General features: G+C 32.5%; 1 pseudogene; it reads right to left on the minus strand.

Annotated features, from left to right (window-relative positions):
- Positions 1 to 4018: 4018 nt before the first annotated feature.
- On the minus strand, positions 4019 to 4891 carry LOC129460241 (transcription initiation factor TFIID subunit 9-like; annotated as a pseudogene).
- Between the last annotated feature and the right edge of the window lie 2813 nt (positions 4892 to 7704).

The following is a 7704-nucleotide window of genomic DNA, read 5'->3' on the forward strand; positions in this document are numbered from 1 at the left end:
AAATAGTAATAGAGACTATATAGTCTACCCAATTAAAATTACTATACCTTCAGCACATATCTGTAAATCCTAATAAGGAAAGTAACTTTTTTCCTTGAGGGCGATTACTGACTTTAAAAGACATTCTGAATGAAATGTTATCAAATCTAAAAAACTGCTACAAGACTGTAAAACTATGAACCACATGTTAAACAAAGAATAATTATCTCTTTTGGTATTCTCTGATATTAGGAATTGTCTGGAAGACACCTATGAAAAAATTCTATATGTCAACATAAAAATTGAAATAAATGTAACTCGCAATTCATGTTTTACCCAGGTACTGTCCTGATGCAAATTATGCTTAGGTATTCCAATCACAATGCTGTATTAAATTCTGAACATTATATGTAAACAAAGATAATAACAAAACCAGGATTGAGTTGGAGAAATGTCAGAATAGGGATGAATCTGAAAACCATGTCAGATGAAAAATGGTAGAAGGAACATTCAAAGGGTTCTTGGAAAAGAAAGTATTCAAGAGAATATGCCAAAAATCTGAACTTTTTCTAGTGGTGAGAATAAATAGATTTACTTTTCTGAGTAACTCCAAAGAAAAATAATAACTACAATGGAATAAAGTTATTAAGAAATATATTTTGGTTTCCACCATAGAAAATCCTAAAGAAAGTTAAATAGTTTGGTTTGAGATGGCTTCACAGATAACTTATATTTCACCTTCTGGTAGCCAAAATCTAAGGGTCTACAAATCAAAGAGAGTTTATGAAACACGGTGAGAAAGTAGTTACTGGTTACTCTTACTAATAAAGCATATGTTTTTTGTATTTTGCAAACAATTCATTGTTTTAGAATTTTTAATCATTTTGAAAGAATATATTTTTCTCCAGCTTTCTCAACAAGGAAACTTAGGCAATTTTTGTGAGAGAAGATACTAAAGAAAATCCAGAGACGATTGGACAGTGCTAACTCCATCAATACCCTTTTCTCATAGATAGGCACCATAAAACAAATAAACAAAAAATTAAAATATTTCTTATTTATTTCATAATGTCAATTTTAAAAATTCAGCATTAATTATTCAATAAAATATATCTTTTTACTTGTGGAGTTTAAAATATGTGGTTTTTGTCTATTTCAGAAATGGAAAGAATTCATTCCTGAAGTAGCTGTAAGATAAGTACATAGGCCTTGGAAGTCTCCCAAATTTAACTCTATATCATGTGGACTGCATAGAAGAAAGGCAGTTCATTTTCTAAATAGTTGGATGGGAGCCAAAAGCTTTTATAAGGAAGTAGATTTTGCTCTTTGCTATAATAAAGGAGGCAAGTATGCTTAAATGGATCATAAAAATAAAGGTGATAGAGCCAGGTCAGTGGTTCCCACCTGTAATCCCAGTTATTCAGAAAACTGAGGCAGGAGGGTGGCTTGAGCACAGGAGTTAGAGACCAGCCTGGGCAACAGAGTGAGACCCCGTCTCTAAATAAATAAATAAAAATGATTGACTTCAGTATCATTAGTTAGCCATTTATTTTGGCTTCACTTTATTAAATAAAAATAACACGAAAGAAAGTTCTCAAAGGATAAACAATGACTATCCATACATCCGCACATACAGGTTTATTTTTTGAGTTCAGGCATAGAATAAAGAACTCCAGAGGATCAAAGATCATGGGCCAAGAGCAAACGAAGAAAATTGACCTATGCTGAAAGAATACAGAAAATCAATTTTTGAAAACTAAAAAATACAAATTTGAAATTAAGGACGTATTTCAGGAAACAGTACATGCTCAATTTCAACTGTGGAATTTTTTTCTTAAATCATTTGTGAGACTGGCTGTCAAAACTATTTAAATTGCTTGCATCAGAAATTGTTCTGATCTTCAGCCTGAAAAGAAAATCTACCTTTGTGAAATTAGATATTCTATCAACAGTAATCATTATACAAAACACAAACCATCTTTTATGTAATAGAATAAATATTCAAATATGAATAGACATTAATCTTAAAATATTTGAATAGAAAAATAGTACAAGTTGATGAAAGTTTTGAGGACTTTTATGCAAATCTAACTTTGGACCCGGTCTGGGGCTTATTAATTTCTTTTTTAGGATTCATTTGATAAACATTACTTGAGTCTGAATTAGCAAGAAAATATATTTTAAAGAGTTAGGGCTATTTTTTGAGCTTCAAGGAAGGCAGTGCATGTAAGGGTGTCATGAGGTGTTTGTAATTGGACAGCCATCAGGAAATAAAATAAAAGCTCTCTTGATTGATTTCCAATTTACAAGCTCACTGCATTAGCTAATAATTCCCACTCACTCTCTAAAACATACTGAATAATTTTCATAGCATTTGAAACAGTTTCGTTTAATAGCCTCCTGTCTACTGTGCCCCAACAATTCTGCACATCTGAGGTTCAACCATATGCTTAAAGTGGTTTCTGTTGTCTCTCTAAGCTGCTTTTACTCCTGTAGTTCACTGTTACAAGTACAGAATGTAATTATTATGTAAATTAATAAAGTAAAGTAGCATTTTGTAAGAAAGCCTTTTTCTATGAAATTTAATTCCAATGCTTTAGAAATGCTTGACAAAGACACATTACAATCTTGCAGTTAAACTAACTAAGTGTGAAACTACAAAGGATGGGCGAACATTAAGTTTAAAATGTAGACAAATTCTTTATTCAGTTTACCTCACAAGAGTGTTTAAGTTCTTGTTCCATTAAAAAAAGTAAACTGTAAATTACAAATAATACATTATATATGTAGCTTATTCAAGAAATACAACAATAAACTCCAATTAGCAGACCTATACACACAGAAGAAACTTTGGCATTCTATTAAAGAATAAAGATAATAATCGCTTCTCGGCCTTTAGGCTAAGATCAAGTGTATAAGATAATAAGCATACATTTATATTGAGTAAAATTAGAATCCTTATATATAAATATATATTTATAAAAATGAGTATATATTCATTTTTAATGATTTCCTGATATAACCAAAGTTTCAACTACTATTTCTTCCATATCTTGTAAAATAAAGGGCTTTCTTCTGCCATACTAGTCTCTACCTATCTTTGGGATGAAATAATCACTTGCTCTTGCTCCTCTCTCTTTTTCAATTTTTTAAAAAATATCAGCGTTACTTATTTATTTATTTAATTTACTTATTTTTGGATGAATAACAACTTTATGTTTTTACACTTAAAGGCTTATGAAGAACCATTACTAATCTGATTAAAGAAATTCCAGCACTTCAATTGAAAAGTATGGTAGGCCAGGTGTGGTAGCTTACACCTGTAATCCCAGTATTTTGGGAGGCCAAGTTGGTTGCATCATTTGAGGTCAGGAGTTTGAGACCAGCCTGGCCAACATGGCAAAACCCCATCTCTATGAAAAATACAAAAATTAGCTGGGCATGGTGGCATGCACCTGTACTCCCAGCTACTTGAGAGGCTGAGATGGGAAGATCACTTGAACCCAGGAGACAGAGGTTGCAGTGAACCAGGATTGCACCTGCACTCCAGCCTGGGTGACAGAGCAAGACTTCATCTCAAAAAAAAAAAAAAAAAAAGAAAACAAAGAAAGACAGACATACAGAAAGAAAGAAAGAAAGAAAGAAAGAAAGAAAGAAAGAAAGAAAGAAAGAGAAAGAAAGAAAAAGAAGGAAGGAAGGAAGGAAGGAAAGAAAGAAAGAAAGAAAGAAAGAAAGAAAGAAAGAAAGAAAGAAAGAAAGAGAAAGAAAGAAAGAAAGAGGAAGAAAGAAAGAAAGAGAAAGAAAGAAAGAAAGAAAGAAAGAAAGAAAGAAAGAAAGAAAGAAAGAAAGAAAGAAAGAAATAGAAAGAAAGAAAGAAAGGAGAAAGAAAAAAAGTAGGGAAGTAGGGTAACACTATACTTACTCATTAAATATTATTTAAGTGTTCTAAAGCACAACTTGAAAACATCCAGTATGAGTGCTGAATTTCAGTACAATGAATTCAAGACTAGATATACATGTTACGTGCATCAAGGCTAGATTACAAATTACCATAGTTGTAGTTGTCATCATTATCATTATCATCTTCTTAATGCTTCCTTTTCAATGGACTTGATGATCCATTGGCAATATTTTGTGATGACTCCATATTAGTGGTAATAAGAATGTTTTTGGGCCTAAATAATGATTGATTAATTGGGACACTCTTTACTGATGATGTTGCAGAAATTGACGCTTTTATAGCTGGAGTCTGTGAAGCGGAAAGCTGTACTGTAAACCTTGTTCCCTGTGAGAGACATTGGAGTCACTACTTTAGTTAAAACAGACATGATTTTTAGGGTGGTTGTGCCTAATGTAGGATTACTTGGTCTGCTAGTAACTGAACCAATGCTTAACCATGGAATTCTTACTCTTCCTGCAGAAGTAGAAATCTTTTTCTGTAAAGACTTAAGCCTATAGTTTGAAGCGATTAAGCAATGTCCATTAGGATATTGAATTAGGATCTAAATATGGCTTGATTAATGGCAAAGGGGTTTAATTTCTTTGACTTGCAATATCTAACAAAAAAGCTCTTAGGGGAGAAGAGGTATTAATAAAAAGCCTGTTGGTTGGTCAGCTGGTCAGTGCAACACTGGATTGCCAATCGCATATCATCTGCATCAACAGTAGCTTTCTTAGAATGGCTTAAGTAAATTTCTGCCTCATCTAAAATTGTAGCCACACACCAGAAGTCAAACTCCAACATCCGATTTATAAATCTAAGTTCATACTTTGTAATCCTCATATCCTTCTGTATTTGTGCCATTATCTGTGCATCTTCCCACATGCTTTTGGGAGAGGGCATCTTGTCAGACTCCGTGATATCTGGTGATGAGACTTCCCCAGCTAAATCACTCACATTAATGTATTCCATTTCTGATCTTGATGCAAGTTATTTGCCTAGTGTTGTTTTTCCAGACCCTGATGTAACGTGATGGTTCCCAGTGTCTTGCCTCCTGCCTTATTTTTAATTAATTTAAAATTATTTTTAATTGACAAATAAAAATTGTATTAATATTGATATAACCTCAACGGAAAGCAATTTAGCAAAAGTTATCAAATTAAACATGTTTTGATTGGCAATTCAGATTGCAATAATTTAACCCATAAGAAACTCCTATGTATTTGTCCTGTACAATGTGATGTTTTGAAATATGTACGCATTCTGGAATCACTGAATTGAGCTAATTAACATATGCATTACCTCAGTAATATTGTTTTATGGTGAGAGCACAAAATCTACTCAATTATTTTAAAAAACACAATGTATTATTGTTAATTATAGTCACCATGTTATACAATATATGTTCAAAACTTCTTCTTCTTATATAACTGAAATCATACCCTCTGACCACACCCAATTTCCTGTACCACACCCAAACTTTCCCAGCACCGGGTAATCACCATCCTACTCTCTGCTTCTATAAATTCAACTATCATAAATGCCACGTATAAGCAACATCATGCAAAATTTATCTTTTAGTGCTAACGTAATGTCTTCAAGGTACATACATGTTGTCCTAAACCAGAATACGTTCTTTTTAAAGGATGAATAATATTCCTCTGGATACATATACAACATTTTCTTTATCCTTTCATCCTTTAATGAATACTTAGGTGGAATCTATATATTGGCTACTGTGAATAGTGCTGCAATAAACTTAGGAGTGCAGATATATTCAATATCCTGATTTTATTTCCTTTAAACTTACATACCCAGTGGTGAGAATACTGTATTATATTGTAGTTCTATTTTTAGTTTTTTGAGGAAACTCCACATTGTTTACTTAATGGCTACTATAACTTACATTTCCACCAACATTGAGTAAAGGTTCTATTTTCTTCATATCCTCTTGAACACTTGTTATATTTCACCTTTTTGATAATATTCATTCTAATGATATGAGATGAAATCTCATTGTGGTTTTAATTTGCATCTCTCTGATGATTAATAACATTGAGCGTTTTTTTCATATATTTATTGGCCATTTGTGTGTCTTCTTTTGAGATATGTCTATTCAGGTCCTTTGCCCATTTTAAATTCAGGTTATTTGTTTTGTTATTATTTAGTTGTTTGAGTTATTTATATATTTTGGATATTATCCTCTTATCAGATGTGAGATTTGAAAAATATGTTTTCTTATTCCGTAAATTGTCTCTTCACTGTATTGGTTGTTCTCTTTGCTACACAGAAGTGTTTTAGTTTGAGGTAACCCCTGCCTACTTCACCCTCATGCAGTTATCTTACCACAACCTGCAGTTAGAGAGAGCTAAAATTATTAGAGTGCAAGTAAATATATATGTATAGCAAGCCAAATACTTCTATTTAGTCCAAGATTATTAAAAGTTCTATAGGCACTTTTAGTAAAAATAAAAATCTAGTTTCAACAATTAAGTGCCCAGTCTAGTGTCATAATTACATAAATTCATATTCTAACTCTAAACTTCTTTCTCATTCACGACAGGACTTCATTCTCCCCCTGATTTCCTATCTTTATTGTTAGCTGCTTAAGGAATGGGCCATACATTCATCCTTCTATTCTTCAGAACTAGATACACAGCAAATAGAGATTTTCAGGATTGTGAGGATGAAAAGTGATGTATCCACTCCATATCAGAAATTCCATTTTCTTTCTTTCCCTTATCCTTGCAAACCACCACTGCTAATCACCACTATTAACCAAAACAACCACCATTAACAACAGCAAAAATACTTAACTATTTACAAATCCAAAAATTACTTGGTCAATACTTTTATCAAAGCTTGCTATTCCACAAGTAATTAATTGGCCAAAAGAATTTTCTTTTATAAGATACCAACTGTCAAAGAAGGAGAAAGGCTAACTTATTTGGAAGAGTTTGATAAAGTCATAGACGTTCAGTGTTTGGTTGCTAGATTTGTAGATTTAAAAATTTTAATGTACTAGTTCACTATGGTGATTCTGTCTTCCATGATCTACCTATGCCTACTACCTTTGCTTCCTCGTTCAAAACAATGATGTGAATAAATGAATATTAATGTTTAGTAATCAGTGGGAGATGTATTTGACTCAAGTATTGACTTTTGCGCAGAGCTCTTAGTAAGGGAATCAGTACAGAACAATAAGGTAAAGATAATAAATAGACTTATAGAACATTGAAACAAGAAATGTGGAATTGGTAAACATTTGTCAAGTTCTTATTATATGCCAAGTACTGTTCTAGGTACCAGAGGTACAATGGTTAACAAAGCGAGCTACATTTCTGCTCTCATAGAACATAAATTTGAGTTAGTTGGGGAGATTGGCAGAGGAGGCAAAGAAATAAAGAAGACAATTTCAGAGCAATTCATGTTATGAAGGAAATGGTGTAAGGAGGATTGCCTGGGGAAGTTTGTTTTTAATCGTGTATCAGGGATTACCTTACTGAATAACAGACCTGAAGGAAACAGCTACTCAATTTCCTCTGTGGACAAGAAGACAGTGGATAAGGGTTGGCTTATTTTATTTATCAAAAAATAAAAGTAAAAACAGAACTAGGATTTAGGTTCAGAATTTCTTACTATTCTTCTGATTGATTTTCAGAATAATCATGAAATATGAAATGAGAAAGAACTTACCTCAGGCCTTTAGTTCAACAAGCTCTCTGACACTTTGCTGTATTGTATATTTCAAAGAGACATGCTCTTAGAGCTATCGTAGTCTGATA

This window comes from Symphalangus syndactylus, chromosome 13 (genome assembly GCF_028878055.3).
Source record: "Symphalangus syndactylus isolate Jambi chromosome 13, NHGRI_mSymSyn1-v2.1_pri, whole genome shotgun sequence".
Taxonomy (NCBI): Eukaryota; Metazoa; Chordata; class Mammalia; order Primates; family Hylobatidae; genus Symphalangus; species Symphalangus syndactylus.